The 15,606-nt window shown below is 47.2% G+C and overlaps 1 long non-coding RNA gene across 1 annotated transcript; it reads right to left on the reverse strand.

The window, feature by feature from the left end:
- Positions 1-9,994: 9,994 nt before the first annotated feature.
- On the reverse strand, positions 9,995-15,308 carry LOC122462800. The gene is made up of 3 exons (XR_006285603.1): positions 15,171-15,308; positions 12,781-12,921; positions 9,995-11,223 (listed from the first exon to the last, which is right to left on the reverse strand). It is a non-coding gene; the product is annotated as an uncharacterized LOC122462800 (long non-coding RNA).
- Between the last annotated feature and the right edge of the window lie 298 nt (positions 15,309-15,606).

A 15,606-nucleotide genomic window follows, 5' to 3' on the forward strand; every position in this document is an offset into this window, starting at 1 on the left:
ACAATGAGTGAATGACTGTATGTCTATTTCTCACTGTGTCCTTTCACCTTCCTGCAAGTGACAAACACACAGAGACCTTTTCAGCTGCACAAGGGCCCTCTCCCCCACTTCTTTCTTCTTGCATACACCTACATCCTTCCTGTATTGTTTCAAACCACAAGAGAATAAATTAACTGACAAGCAAGCTTCAGCAGCCCCCCATCAAATGGCAAGTGGAAAGGTCTGTGGCTATGGAGCCGGGTGTGGTTCGAGGTGGACCTTTGCACCTCGCATGCTCCCCCTCCTTGTGCAAATATCACCGGAAACCTGTGGCCTGCTTATTACATAACCACAGCCTGGGTCAACAGAGAAGTTTATAATAACTTGGTAGGGCTTGGGACGTGACTTTAATGAGTTCCGGCCTTTTAAGGTCATTTCTCCCCTCCCCTGCAGCCTGCCCTGGCTGCACGGCAGTTTCGTGCTAGCAGCTGGGGGCTCACCAGCCCTGCGCCCAGGGGCTGGTTTTCTGGGTTCCTCGCAGCGTTCTCACCAGCTGCTATTTTAAGCAACAGGTTTGTGAACTCTTCGATAATCCTTCCCTTCCGCATCAAAGCCCAAAAGGGCTGATTTCTCACTGGCAATAGCAGGCCTTGAGAAGGCAATGACCCCCCCACCCTCCAGACATTGCTGAAAGGGTGGGCAGAGGTTCGCTGGGTCAGAAATATTCACCACCTGGATCAGAACCGGGATCCGCTTCCACACAGATCACTTCAGTGCCATGCCACACACCACCCATCTGGTGAAATTCCCTCCCCCTGGGGCAAGGGAGAGAGACACTCAGGGGCTGGGTATTTCTTTTAAAACTTTGTAAGGTGCCCAGACACTATGGTGCTGGGCCTGGTGTCAGAACTTGAGAGAGAAAGTGAGGCATGCTTCAGTCTCATTTGTCCCAGGCTCCCATCTTGACTGTGGCCTTAACTTAGACTTGGTGGAGGAGTCATAGACCCATAGACTTTAAGGACAGAAGTGACCATCTGATCATCTAGTCCAGTGGCTCTCAACCTTTCCAAACCACTGTACCCTGTTCAGGAGTCTGATTTGTCTTGCGTACCCCAAAGTTTCACCTCACTCTTAAAAACAACTTGCTTACAAAATCAGACATAAAAATACAAAAGTGTCCCAGCGCACTGTTACTGAAAAAATGGCTGACTTTCTCATTTTTACCATATAATTATAAAATAAATCAACTGGAATATAAATATTGTACTTATATTTCAGTATATAGTATATGGAGGAGTATAAACAAGTCATTGTCTGTATGAAATTTTAGTTTGTACTGACTTGGCTAGTGCTTTTTATGTAGCCTGTGTAAAACTAGGCAAATATCTAGATGAGTTGATGTACCCCCGGAAGACCTCTGCGTACACCCTGGGGTACATGTATCCCTGGTTGAGAACCACTGATCTACTCTGACCTCGTGCACATCACAGGCAACAGAACCTCACCCACCCACTCCTGTATTAGATCCATAACCTCTGGCTGAGTTACTGAAGTTCTCAAATCATGATTTAAAGACTTGCAGTTACAGAGAATCCCCCATTTATACTAGTTTAAACCTGCAAGTGACCTGTGCCTCATGCAGTAGAAGACGTCAACCCCCTCCACTCCCCCAGGATTTTTGCCCATCTGACCCAATGGAAGTCCTGGTGAAGAAGCAGCAATTGGAGAAGGGGAGCTAGGCACATTGGCATGAGTTGCATGCACCCTGCTGTATATTATCCTTTTAATCCTTTTCCAAGGTTTTTCATTTTTGTCTCCTGAACACCCTGATGATTCGATATTCTGGCTCCCACAGCAAGACTCCTGGGCCCAAAGCTCCCAGTGTGGAAGCCTACTGGCACCCAGAGAGATGCACCAAGGAGGAATTTGGCATCTACTCCCCATTTTTAAAAATGAGCAGGCAGCGGTCCTGGGATAACCCCCGTTGCTCGGTTGGGGCTTCAAAACCAGAAAGCAAACAGACAGCAGGCTGAATCAAGGTCACCATTATGGAAAATGGAAACAAATACCAAGATTTCAAGGGGAGGCAATGTCCAGTGAAAAGGCTTTCGAAAGGAGTGGGGTGCAGGCAGGGGGAAGGTGGGGACTGAGGCCTGGTGCTCTCCACTCACACAGACAATCCCAGTTGCCACATTCCAGCCGCTTTACCAGGATATGCTTGGGTTCTCTCGGAAGTGAGGAGATTTCTTCATGCGGCCTGTAGGTGGCAGCATTGCAAGCTGATACTGGGCCGCAGGGCTTCATACAAGGAGGAAGAAGAGCACGCCAGCCTTTGAGACAGCAGAGATCTCCTGCTACGCTGCTGGCTCTCTGTGGAACATCCACCATGACTTTACGCCGAGACTTTGTTAGTAGTTTTTGAAGCCCATACGTACCTAACATCAATGAGTGGAAGGATCTCAGGCAGAAGCAGGGAAGCCCAGAGGACACAGACTATCACAGAAGACGATAAAGTTCTGTCCACACCTACGCTGCGGTAAATCTGGAGTAAGTACTCCATCGTCATCAGTTGACTCCAGATCTTGCTCCAGCATCTATACAATGACTCGTCTGAGTGGGAAAGCTCAGACCAGCGGGTTTATATGGGGTCATGGGGGGCAGTGCTGATGAAAGGGCCCTAAAGAAAATAAGGTTGGAGACAGTCACATTGGGTCAAACCCTGAGGTTCTGGCTCAAGTTCTACCTGGCCTGTTCTCAGGCAAAACTCCCTGGGACGTTGAGAGGAATTTGCCGGAGTTAGGGCTGAGTAAGAACTGATTAAAGGAGCTGTAGCAAGAAAAGTGCTTATCTGTTAAAACATTTCTAATATACAGAAAAGCTGGCGGGGCATTGATCCTGGCCGTGTCAATCTCCACTGACCGCAATGGATATTACATTACATTCCCTCCACCCCCCTCAGCTGAAAGTATCCCCCATGTAACATGGATCAGATAATATATTTGGGATTGTGAAGGTCAGCGGTCAATTAAAGCAAACTGTGGTCCATATACTGGGAAAGAGGGCTGTGTGTCCTGCATGGAAACCTTGTTCAGTCAGACCAGGATCCAGGGAGTGTCACTGAACCTCGCTCTAGTAAATACACAGCAGGATCAGCTGAACAATCCACCTATTTAGTGAGCAAAACAACAGGAGGGTCAGCCCACGAGTGCATCCTGTTTGCCCACGTGCTTCTCTGCTTCCCATCCCTGCTCAAGCAGAGCCCTGCATGATTTCACTAGCATGTCACCGATAGATTATACGGCACTTCAGCTTTAAACCCCAGAGCATATTTCATGACTAAAACATCATAATTAGGAAGACTAGGGAGAGGAGGCACGAACAAAAGGCTCCCATGAATCTCCATAACTCTGCCAGCTGAGCACGGGGAGTTTGGAGAGATAGTATATTATCCTAGCGTGGAGGAGAGCCTTGACTCAGGCTTGCTCATCACACTCGTCCACCAAGCATCTGTCTCTTAGGAGTCACGATGCATCCCCAAGGCAAAGGCGCCCGGCAATTCCAGGCAAATTCAAAGCCAGGCAGCTTTTCGTTTTATTTATTTTTGAGCTACTTTGGGACCGTCAAGGGGCATATCTTTAGGTCCAGATTGTGGCCCATCCAGTGAGCCCAGGCGGGCTCCCCTCTTACTGCTCTGCATCAGCTCTCCATGTTGCAGGTAGCAACACAGGACATAGACTGATATATTGCAAGGTCAGAAGGGATCACTGTGCACATCTAGTCTGCCCTCCTGTATAACACAGGCCAGAGACCTTCCCCAAAATAACGCCTGTTTGAACGAGAGCAAATCTTGTAGAAAAACAGCCAGTCTGGATTTCAAAATTACCAGTGCTGGAGAACCCACCACCACCCTGGGTAAATTGTTCCAATGGTTTAAAAGTGTTAACATTTGCATCTTATTTCCAATCTGGATTTGTCGAGGTTCAGCTCCCAGCCATTGGATGATGCAGGCTCTGCAGAGCTGGTACTCCTCCTCCCATGCAGATGAGCAGAGAGCAGGTGGAGTGGGGCTGGGGGTTGGGGGGGAGAGCCTGGAGTTCCACTCCCACAATGCACCAGGCAGCAGAGGGAAGTCAGGAAGCAGGTTTTGACTCTAAGTCACAGCCTGACTCCCAGACTGCAGCATAACAATGTGCTGCCCCCAAACGGGGCTGGCAGCAAAGTAACAATACAGTCTGTACAGGGGGCTCCAATTTCACACCCGTAATTAAGTGATTTGCTCTAAATCTGTCACTGCTTATCAGTAGCATGCCGTCTGTGTGCACCAGGCAGACGTGGCATGCCCCAGGACCCACTGTGCTCACGGGATGGTTCCATCCGGCCCAAATGCACATGGAGGATGCCATTTTATAAAACAAGATGGCATTGCTAAATAGTGCAACCTTGCACACACCATACATGTGAGGTCACGCTGCATGGAGGACACCATTTTGCACGCCTGACTAAAAGTGTCACGGCACGCCGCTGCTACTTACGCAAAACAGAATGGGAAACGTTTGAAATTCCAGTTCTGCTCACCGCCCACCTTTTTAAAGTCCTGGGTCTGGCATATTTTGCCATATTTGGCTTACATTGCATCCTGGGATGAGTAAATCCTGAGCAGTAAATGCCTCTCTGTACTGTGTATCTATATAACGAGATTCCAGGAACGTCACTGTGTGTGTCACTCCGAAGTCTGGAATGTCTGAGTCAGTGTGAAGTGATGGAAGCAGCTACAAGCATGGCTGAGAGCAATTTCTGTTCAGAATTTCACTGGGTTCTGTCATCGCTGGATTTCATGGTCTCTTACTGTCCATGTTTGAAGTTCTCAGCCATTTTAATTTTACTAAATATGCTCATGCTGTGTACAGCTACAATAAGGCATGTATCTATGCCATGCCAACAGTTCCAGACAATTGTGATATCCTCGTTAACTCAACCAGTCACCACCCTCACTCTCCAGTAATTTGCATGCAATAATTTCATTGGTTGTATGATGGAGACTGCAGAGCAGGTGTTTTACTTGGCTCAGCTGCCCCACCTGTGCACCCAACTGCTACTTACACAATTCAGTGGTTAACCCCCACAGATGCAAATCAACACAACCACCTACTCAGCAAGCGGACCAGCACGCACAATAACCCCAAGCATCATGAATGCCTGTTGAGTCAGGGTGAAGCAATGGAAAGCTACACACGTGGTTAAGGGCTCTTTTTGTTTAGAATATCACCAGGTTCAGTCATTGCTGGGATTTGCGGTCTGTTGCCATTCAGTTTTTAAGTTCAGCCATTTTTGGCTTTTATACACACATGGCTTTATGAATTACCCCCATGCGACAACACGGGCCTTCAGCTATTAGTAACACCATAAGCTGGCCTCAGCAGCACTTGGAAATCAAATCCCATGACAGCTTTATCATAGATTTCCATAGCAAAGTCCACTTTCACTCATTCAAAACTTTGCATCCTAAATCTGTAGGAGTCTGGGTTTGCAAAAAAACCAGCACCAGGAGCGAAAAGATAGTCTTTAGGTATACCACTACCTGCACCACTTTGCACTTGTGCAACATTTGTACAACTCCCGGGCGCTACCGCTACATTTTTCGTGTGTGGTTTTTGTCAAGTGTGTTGTTTACAACCCAGGGTGATGTGTAAGGCACACTTGTACTCCTCGAGCTTTTCGTTTCCTTTCTTATTTTCTAGCTGCAAAATCCCCAGGGAATGGAATGCAAAAGCTTATATCAATGCAACGGCATGGCTGCGAGTCTGTACACAAAGGGCCTGCTTTCCAGCCCCATGGGAGGGTGGTTTTTGTGTGAGTGCCGTGCCTAAAACATTACACACTGTGGACATGGAAAGGAGTTGGATGTCAGCAGTCCCACGATGGGCCAGAATCCGTCCCGGTCTGAGTAGTTTCAACTCCATTGGCTTCAATATGCCAAAAACTACAAGCAAACTCAGCTCAGCTGATTTCAACAGGATCGCACTTGCTTGTGCCAGGGTTGAGTCCTAGGAGTTCACTGGTCCCTGCAGAATCCAGTGGACTGTTAGGGAGTAGGCACCGACTGAAACAAAACATAGCGTTGGTACCTACACAGGCACGGAGAAGAGAGAGAAGGAAAAATCAGTGAATCTGATACAGTGACGAGTTTGCCCCCACAGGAAGATCTGTTCCTTGCCTCAGGTAGTCATGCAGGTGCGTACCTCTGCAACAGCCGGGTGCACTAGCTTAGAACAAGAGCAGCAGTGAAAGACCAACTCTATGGAAAAGAGCACTGTGCAGCCGTCACTATGATGACAGGCCTCAGGCAGCCATCCTGAATTGTGAGGTCTGATGGCAGGGTGCACAGTGTTCTCAAAGAAAGATGCTTTACACTTAATGAATTACTATTACTGTTGCAGTGGCACCTAGGAGCCCCAGGCTGAACCAGGCCCCCACTGTGTCAGGCGCTGTACAAACACAGAGCAAAGATAATCCCACAGAGCTTACTTCAAAGAACACCTGGAAGTGGTCTAGTGGGGAGGGCAGTGAACTGGGAGCCAGAAGATCTAAGTTCCATGCCTAGCTCTGTCACTGACTTGCTGTGTGAAATTTGGCAAGTCCCTGCACCTCTCTGCCTCAGTTTCCCCTCCCAACCTTTGTCTTTCTCATCTATTTGGAAGGTAATCTCTTCAGGGCATGGGCCATATCTCTGGATGTGTTTGTACAGCAACCACCACAAAGGGGCCAGGATCTTAGCTGAAGCCTCTAGAGGTGACTGTAATAAAATAAAATTAATAAGGGCCTGATCCAAACCCCACTGAAATAAATGGAGAGACTTTTACTGACTTCAGTGGGCTTTGGACTAAGCTCAGGCTGATGAAGAAGCTTTGGTGGCTGGATTTCTGCGCGTTCACTCATGCTGAGTAGTGTCGGTACCACCTGCCTCTGCGAGCAGTTCCACTGACACCCGAGGGACTAACTGTAGAGTAGGAAGGCACTACGCGGTGTAAGAAAGGGTCACAGAGTCTGTACCTTTCTGAGCAGCACCTATACTTCCCCCCATCCGTGCTCAGCCTGCCCAGAGAATTATGGGCCAGATCAGCGCCCAGGGAATATACCATATACACCAGCTAAGCATTTGGCCCATATATAGAGAATCTAATCCACTGTAGGTATTTATACAGTTCCAATCACTGGAGTATTGAGCCCCCATTGTTCCTGCTTGAATACCCAATATATGTCCTAACAGCACTTGTCTCGATGAGTTGCCTACACGGCCCCTTCAGTGCTTGCCAGCTGCACGGCTGGATTTAGGCACATTACTGTTCTCCTGCACGGGGCTCCACAGTCACAGAACAGGCTGTACATACGAGAGAGAAAACTGTCGCTCGACTCCTACTCAGAACACAGGAAGGTTACTTCCACCCTTCAAAGCTAGTGTTAGACAATTTGCTGCAATAGCTTCCCCCAGTAATATATAGGTATAGGCGACCAAATATGGCAGGTGCCCAGCATGGCTTAACAGAGAAATCTTCGGCGAGCTGAAACACAAAAAAGGAAGCTTTACAAGAAATGGAAACTTGGACAGATGACTAGGGTATAACAACATTGCTTGAGCATGCAGGGGTGTAATCAGCAAGGCCAAAGCACAATTGGAGTTGCAGCTAGCAAGGGATGTGAAGGGTTTCTGCAGGTATGTTAGCAACAAGAAGGTCAGGGAAAGTATGGGACCCTTACTGAATGGGGGAGGCAACCTAGTGACAGATGATGTGGAAAAGCTGAAGTATTCAATCCTATTTTTGCCTCAGTCTTCACAGACCAGGTCAGCTCCCAGACTGCTGCACTGGGCAGCACAGTATGGGGAGCAGGTGAGCAGCGCTCAGTGGTGAAAGAACAGGTTAAGGACTATTTAGAAAAGCTGGACATGCACAGGTCCATGGGGCTGGATGCAATGCATCCGAGGGTGCTGAGGGAGTTGGCTGATGTGATTGCAGAGCCATTGGCCCTCATCTTTGAAAACTCATGGTGGTCTGGGGAGGTCACGGACGATTGGAAAAAGGCAAATATAGTACCCATCTTTTAAAAAAGGAAGAAAGACAATCTGGGGAACTACAGCCTCACCTCAGTCCCCAGAAAACTCATGGAGCAGGTCCTCAAGGAATCCGTTTTGAAGCACTTGGAGGAGAGAAAGGTGATCAGGAACAGTCAACATGGATTCACCAAGGGCAAGTCATGCCTGACCAACCTGATTGCCTTCTATGATGAGATAACTGGCTCTGTGGATATGGGGAAAGCAGTGGATGTGATATACCTTGACTTTAGCAAAGCTTTCGTTACAATCTCCCACAATATTCTTGCCAGCAAGTTAAAGACGTATGGATTAGATGACTGGACTATAAGGTGGACAGAAAGCTGGCTAGATCATCAGGGTCAATGTGTAGTGATTAACGGCTCGATGTTTATTTGGCAGCCAGTATCAAGCAGAGTGCCCCAGGGGTCAGTCCTGGGGCTGATTTTGTTCAACATCTTCATTAAATGTTCATTAATGATCTGGATGGTGCGATGGATTGCACCCTCAGCAAATTCGCGGATGGCACTAAGCTGGGGGGAAGAGCTACATACGCTGAAGGATAGGGATAGGGTCCAGAGTGACCTAGACATATTAGAGGATTGGGCCAAAAGAAATTGGATGAGGTTCAACAAGGACAAGTGCAGAGTCCTGCACTTAGGACGGAAGAATCCCATGCACCGCTACAGGCTAGGGACCGACTGGCTAAGCCGCAGTTCTGCAGAAAAGGACCTGGGGATTACAGTGGATGAGAAGCTGGATATGAGTCAGCAGTGTGCCCTTGTTGCCAAGATGGCTAACGGCATATTGGGCTGCATTAGTAGGAGCATTGCCAGCAGATTAAGGGAAGTGATTATTCCCCTCTATTCGGCACTGGTGAGGAGTATTGTGTCCAGTTTTCGGCCCCCCACTACAGAAAGGATGTGGAAAAATTGGAGAGAATCCAGTGGAGGGCAATAAAAATTATTAGGGGGCTGGGGCACATGACTTTCGAGGAGAGGCTGAGGGAACTGGGATGATTTAGTTTGCAGAAGAGAAGAGTGAGAGGGGATTTGATAGCAGCCTTCAACTACTTGAAGGGGGGTTCCAAAGAGGATGGAGCTAGGCTGTTCTCAGTGGTGGCAGATGACAGAACAAGGAGCAATGGTCTCAAGTTGCAGTGTGGGAGGTCTAGGTTGGATATTAGGAAAAACTATTTCATTAGGAGGGTGGTTAAGCCCTGGAATGGGTTACCTAGGGAGGTGGTGGAATCTCCATCCTTAGAGGTTTTTAAGGCTCAGCTTGACAAAGCCCTGGCTGGGATGATTTAGTTGGGGTTGGTCCTGCTTCGAGTAGGGGGTTGGACTAGATGACCTCTTGAGGTCTCTTCCAACCCTAATCTTCTGTGATTCTGACAGAGGAAATACACATGTTAAAAGGACCCAGCAACAACTGAACCTATTCATTATTATGATGACTACTATTATTTATTTATTTGTTGTACCATAACATGTAACAGCCGCAGTCATGGAGCTGGACCTCATTGTGCTGGGTGCTTTCAAAAACAGAACAAAATATAGCCCGTACCCCTAAAATCTTACTATCTAAGTGCTATTTAAATGCTGTCCTCTCATGGCTAGGCTTAGACACAAGGGAATTTGAGCGTCAAAATGTTCAGAAACAGAGCTAGTCAAAAGTTTTTGAAGGAAAAAATTTCCCACTGAGAAACTGAGTTTTGCCTTAATTAAATGGGTCATTGGGCAAATTTAATTGTTATTAGCGATTTTTATATGCAAATTTCTAAATGAAATTAAAGTAAAATTTTTATTTTGAATTTTATTTTTCCATCTTGGTTTTTGGAAACCATTCCCCACCTCTCAAGTCTGGATTTTTCTCCCCTTTCTTTTCTGTTTTTTGCCACCAAAGGAGTGATGGCCGGGGGTGGGAAGGAGGTTATTTTCCTTTTTGTTCGTGGTTTCCAGTTTTCCACTCTGCAACTTTAAACAAGGACATCAGTGGTGGAAACATGGTGGGCACAGCAAGACAACTGGAATGCCGTAACCCTGCCACAGTTCCGAAGTTGGAGAACTTTTCAAAAGAGACCAGAAACAAAGGAAAAGAAAAGGAAGACAAAACTGAACCCTGGACACTATCACTTGAATCCACTTTGTGGCAAAAAGCGAGGAAGGAGGAAAATGGAAATTTTGAAACTTAAAAAAAAAAATCATAAATATTGAAAAAATAAACCAAAAATTGTTTCATTTCTAATGCTGCAAAATGGAAACTCCTGGGAAATTTTTATGCAAAATTGTTTTTCCCATTTTTCAGGCCACTCTATTCAGAATAAAATGCCAACTCCTGGTCTTGGTTCTGGATTTCCTTCGGAACCCAAACCCTGAATAAGGTTTTTTTGAAGGTACACAAACATTTTAAGTGGAGCAGTTGTGTTCCAGGCAAACTCCTCCACGTTTGTTTTGACTCAAAACAAAATGAATCTTTGAGGTTTCAGTTGAATGTTGCTTTTAATTTTGGGACAAACGGTGCAAAATTCAGAAGGTGTGCAGGCCAATAGGAATCAGCCTCTCTCCCCGAAATGTTATTGAAAGCTATGGGAACTGAAACTGCCGTGTTTCACACTGTTATAGGAAACAGCCCAGAGCAGATAGCTATGAGTATGTTGGCCTTTGGTTGCAAACTCTGGCTGCCTGAGATCACGGTGAGTGTGAGTTGTATCATATTCAGAGCACAATGCAGCTTCTTCTCACGGGTCTCCCGTCAGTAGAGGAGACAGCAAAGCAGTCTTGCATCTTTGCTCCTTTGAAATCAATGTCTAAGGATGCTCGTTCAGGAACCAGAGCGAGCAGAGAACATGGTGCAAGGAGCTCCCCTTGGATGCTCTTTGAGGATGGAGAAGCTTTTAAATATGTTACTCCACCATGTCTCTCCTTTTCCCTCTGATGCTTTTAGCAACAAGAAGCGCCTTGCATAGTGTTATTCTCCAGGGACACACAGTAGAGGCGAGTCAATGTTCATGTCCTTTCTATCATAGTTTTCTGAGACTGATTAACCCAGCAAGTCACAGTGCTGCCCAAACCCCTTACCAGAGTCCTGGCACAGAGGTGAGTAAGGAAACCAGACAAGGATCTGATCTCACCCTTTGCAAACAGCCTGGTATGCACCTATAGAAATATTTGGAATAAATGCACTGAAAGAAAATTCAGTGTAAACCTTGCCCCAGGCCAATAAATATTACAGTATTCTAAAGTCACCAGAAACAATGCTTTGGATCAGGCTTGTGTGGTCAATAAAAGAAAAGGGTTAATATGTTCTACAACACCTTAACCCTGGGTCTCTGCTTCCTCTCCCCAGGCCATTCCCACTCCCTGAGGAATTCCAAACCCCAGTGGCTTCTCCCAGCCCTTCTTTCCATATTCTAAGAGTTATGATCATCCAATCAGGAAACTGAATGATATCACATGACACGTGACCAATCAAAAGTAACAGAGACAGATAAACTTTAGACTATCGAGCATCAGCGCTCCCTAGAGTAGGAAGAAATTTTAAAAAAGCTAGTCTGGCCAGCGATTGAGTGAGATCCCGGACTACTCCCAGGCCTTACCCCTCTCGCCTGCTGCGGGAAGGATCAAGTGAGGCCGCCTGCTCATAGTAAACGGATTTTGGCTTCTTTCTTTGTGTAATTGCCTATTTTGTCTATATTTTGCTTGTTGCTTGTTTTGGGGGCTTTTTCGGGGGTGTGGCTTCTGCTTTTGGGGGGGGGGTTGTTTTTGTTTTTAATTTCCCGCCAGAGAGTGTGATTGGCTCTTGGTTGCACAATCTGTCTTCTCTGCGCATGAGAACACTGCTAAAAAAAACTTAAAACGCTGCCTTTGGTGACAACCTGGCTCTGGGTGCATATGAACACAGAGGAAATTGCAACTTGTTTCCAGAAATTCCAACAGGAGAAAACAAAAATCATTGATTTGCTGTAGACTGTTTGCTCATCTCAAGTAGTCCGTCAGTGCATTTATCCCCCAGCCTAGTCCTGAGCATGAATCACAGACGGACATGCACAAAGGCAGAGCTCCATTACGACACAGGCGCAGTGCTCTGCATTGGTGGCCCTCCATTGCTCCCCTACTGAGTATCTCTTGGCTCTAAATTGACTCCACTAGCTAAAGGGACAGGAATCCTAAGCAGGGAATTACCAAGAAGAGCCAAATGCTCTTGTTGTTTTCTGGTTCCTGTACTAGAGTGGGGGATAGGACTTGTTTTCCTGGATCCATTTAGAAACCCGCGTCCCGCGCATTTTTATCATGATCTGCCTGGGACCTAACAGAAAGAACATAAGAGGGAAGCCTTATTATCCCACAGCCATTACATTAAATTGCTTAGGAAAGATGACATTTTGAGAAAATTGTCCCAACAAGCACCCTCTCCCGGCCCCCACTGCTGCCGTGCAGCTGCGACAGCAGTGGGACTGTGTGTGTAGGTTGTGCGGGAAAGTGTTGTTACACATCATTGTGCTGAATGGGGGAAAATAACCCAATAAAAATCCTTGATGGCAGATATTTCTAGATCACTCTGTGCCTTCTGCTCTTGCTATTCATGCACCAATCACCTACTTCCCCCCAAATAAAGCAATCATGAGTTGCTTGAATCCCTCACACGGAGAATGAGCTCTGAGTGGCACAATAAAGAAACACCTGGAGATGAGGATTGCTCTTAGTTATACTCACCGGCCAAACCATTTTGGAACAAATTCTGCCACCTTCACTCCTGCTGACTTGTAACATACTCCTTGGTTGCTCCCATTCATTTCACTGAGAGTTCTCAAGTAGTAAGGTCCAGATCCCCAAAGGTATTTAGGTCTTTAACTCCTGCTGAAACCAATGGGAATTAGGCACCCTCATACCTTTAAGTATCTGGGCCTAAGATACTACTCAGAGGGAATAAAGAGGGCAGATTCTGACCCTTTAGTTGTATAAATTGATAGACTCCAAGGCCAGAAGGGACCATAGTGAACATCTACTCTGACCTCCAGTATAACACAGGCCAGAGAACTGCCCCAAAATCATTTCTAGAGCAGATCTTTTAGAAAAACAGCCCATCTTGATTTTAAAATTCTCACTGATGGAGAATCCACCACCACCCTTGGTAAGTTCTTCTGATGATTAATTCCACTCACTGTTAAAAATGTACACTTTATTTAAATTATATACATATATAATTTATATATATTACCCATCTACAGCACTTCTATTAACTACTTTATTTTATTATTAATAATAATTATTATTAGTTAAAGTAGATCCCAAAGGTCCCAGACAGATCGGAGCCCCATTGTGCTGGGAACTGTACAAACACATAGCAGAAGATAGGCCCTACCCTGAAGAGCTTATAGTCATAGAATCATAAAACCACAATGTTAGAAGGGACCGCCAGGGTCATCTCGTCCAACCCTCTGCCAAGATGCGGGATTTGTTGTGTCTAAACCAGCCAAGACAGATGCTCTCCAGCCTCTTTTTGAGAGCCTCCAGTGAAGGAGCTTCTACAGCCTCCCTAGGCAGTGTGTTCCATTGCCCTACTGCTCTTACAGGTAGGAAATTTTCCCTGAGATGTAATGTAAATCTGCTCTGCTGTAGTTTGAACCCATTGCCTCTGTGGCAAGAGAGAACAACTTTTCTTTAGGTAGTATTTGAAGACCACTGACATCTTCCCACTTAATCTCCTCTTTTCCAAACTAAACAGCCCCAGTTCCTTCAGCCTTTCTCATATGTCTTTTCATCAAAAGATCTTAAAATGCTTCTGGAAAAGGCAGTGATCTGAACCATGCACCCTCCTAAGTTAGAGAAATAGGGTTTGTGATCCTCGTTTTACGGATGGGAAACTGAGACACTATAGGTAAAATTCTCAAAAGGACTTCAGGCAGGTCTACACTGACAGCTGTGCCTAGACTCTGCACACCAGCTAGCAGGGGTATAAATAGCAGTGTAGAGACTGCTTAGGTGGGTAGAGGGCCTTATACACCTGAACCCCAAGGTATGTATGCTACATGGCTCTCCACATGGTCAAGCCATCCCTACCCCATCTACACTGCCATTTTTATCAGTGTAGTGTCCCACTGCGTCCATCCTTTCCTGCTGCAGTGAAAGACTCTGGCAGGGGGGAAAGGTGGCAGCTCCCTGCTGCTGGAGCCTCTCCCCGTTGCCTGCCCCCGCCCGAGCCTTTCATTGCTGCATGTGAGTGTGGACACCACCTGCCTTTCACTGCAGTGTGTAACTATACATACCCTAGATGCCGCTGCAAGTGTAGACTAGGTCTAAGTGACTTAGAAGCCTGAAAGTCACCAGGACTTAGGCTCTTAAATCACATAGATGCTTTTGAGACCTTTACCCAGAGAGGGTAAATGACTCACTCACGGTCACACTAAGGCAATAGCAGAGACAGGAGCAGAATGCAGCTGTCCTGACTCTAGCTGAGCACTAGGGCTGGGATTTACAAATGGGGCCTGTAATCATGTGCTGCTCACCTCTCACGAGCACCCCCTGGCCAGGTGCACGTGCCTCCCTCAGCTAGTGCTGCTTGCACTGTTGGTTGTTCTGGTCTTCTCAGGTGGGTGCTCCGTGACTCAGCCCTGCAGCCCCATCCCTGGGCTCAGGCCTCAATTAGTGCAATAGGGCCCATTGCCAGACCCTCAGTTACTAATGTCTACGGCCCATTCCTGGGCTAGCTTTCAATTCTCTCTCAACCCTGGTATGGGACCATGCCCCCAGGGCTTCCTCCCTGGAGCCTTTTCGCCCTTAGCAGTCAGTCTCTGATCCCAGCTCTCCAGCTGAGGCCCTCATTGGTCCCCATCTGGGGGTGTATCACAGTCCACAAATGCTCACCCTCTTCAGTGTCTTCAGCCCCTTTCACTGGGCCTGTTAAATTCCCCTCTTTGGGGTTAGGCCACTCCACCAGTGGCCAGAGTGGGGTCCTGGGCCCGCCCACTACTCCAGACCCTCCCACTACTCCGGGCCCCAACCCAGAGACCCTCTAAATAGCAGCCACCCATTGCTTCCCCCTAAATCTGCTGCTACTACTCCTTGGGCCACTTCCCACATGGCCCCTTCACCTTCACTCTTACCTCAGGGTTCTTCCAGCTTAAGTCCCAGTAGCCAGTCAGGAGTTCCTCCCTGCTTCCCCAGCCCCGGCCAGCAACTGCTCTGCTCTGGTGCTGCAGCTTCTTCAGCCAGCCAGGAGCACCCTCCGTGGTCCTCTAGCTCCAGGCAGCAACCTTTGCTCAGGCCCTGCAGCTCCTTTTAACTGGGCCTGCACCACTCTGATTTGTTGATCCCTGTAGCCTCTCCCTGATTGGCTTTTTCCCCCCACAGCCTCTCTGCGCAGTCTGGAGCACTCACCTCTATTGCTTTCTGTGGTGGGGTGTGCTAGGACCGTGAGGCTTCAAGCAGGGGGCCTGGTGGCCTAGTGTACCCTATCACAGGTGCCTAAAAGAATGAGGTGCCCAGATCAATGGGACTGATACAATCAATGGGTCTAATTCCCTTAGCCCCTCTGAAACC

This window comes from Chelonia mydas, chromosome 13, assembly GCF_015237465.2.
Source record: "Chelonia mydas isolate rCheMyd1 chromosome 13, rCheMyd1.pri.v2, whole genome shotgun sequence".
Lineage (NCBI taxonomy): Eukaryota > Metazoa > Chordata > Testudines > Cheloniidae > Chelonia > Chelonia mydas.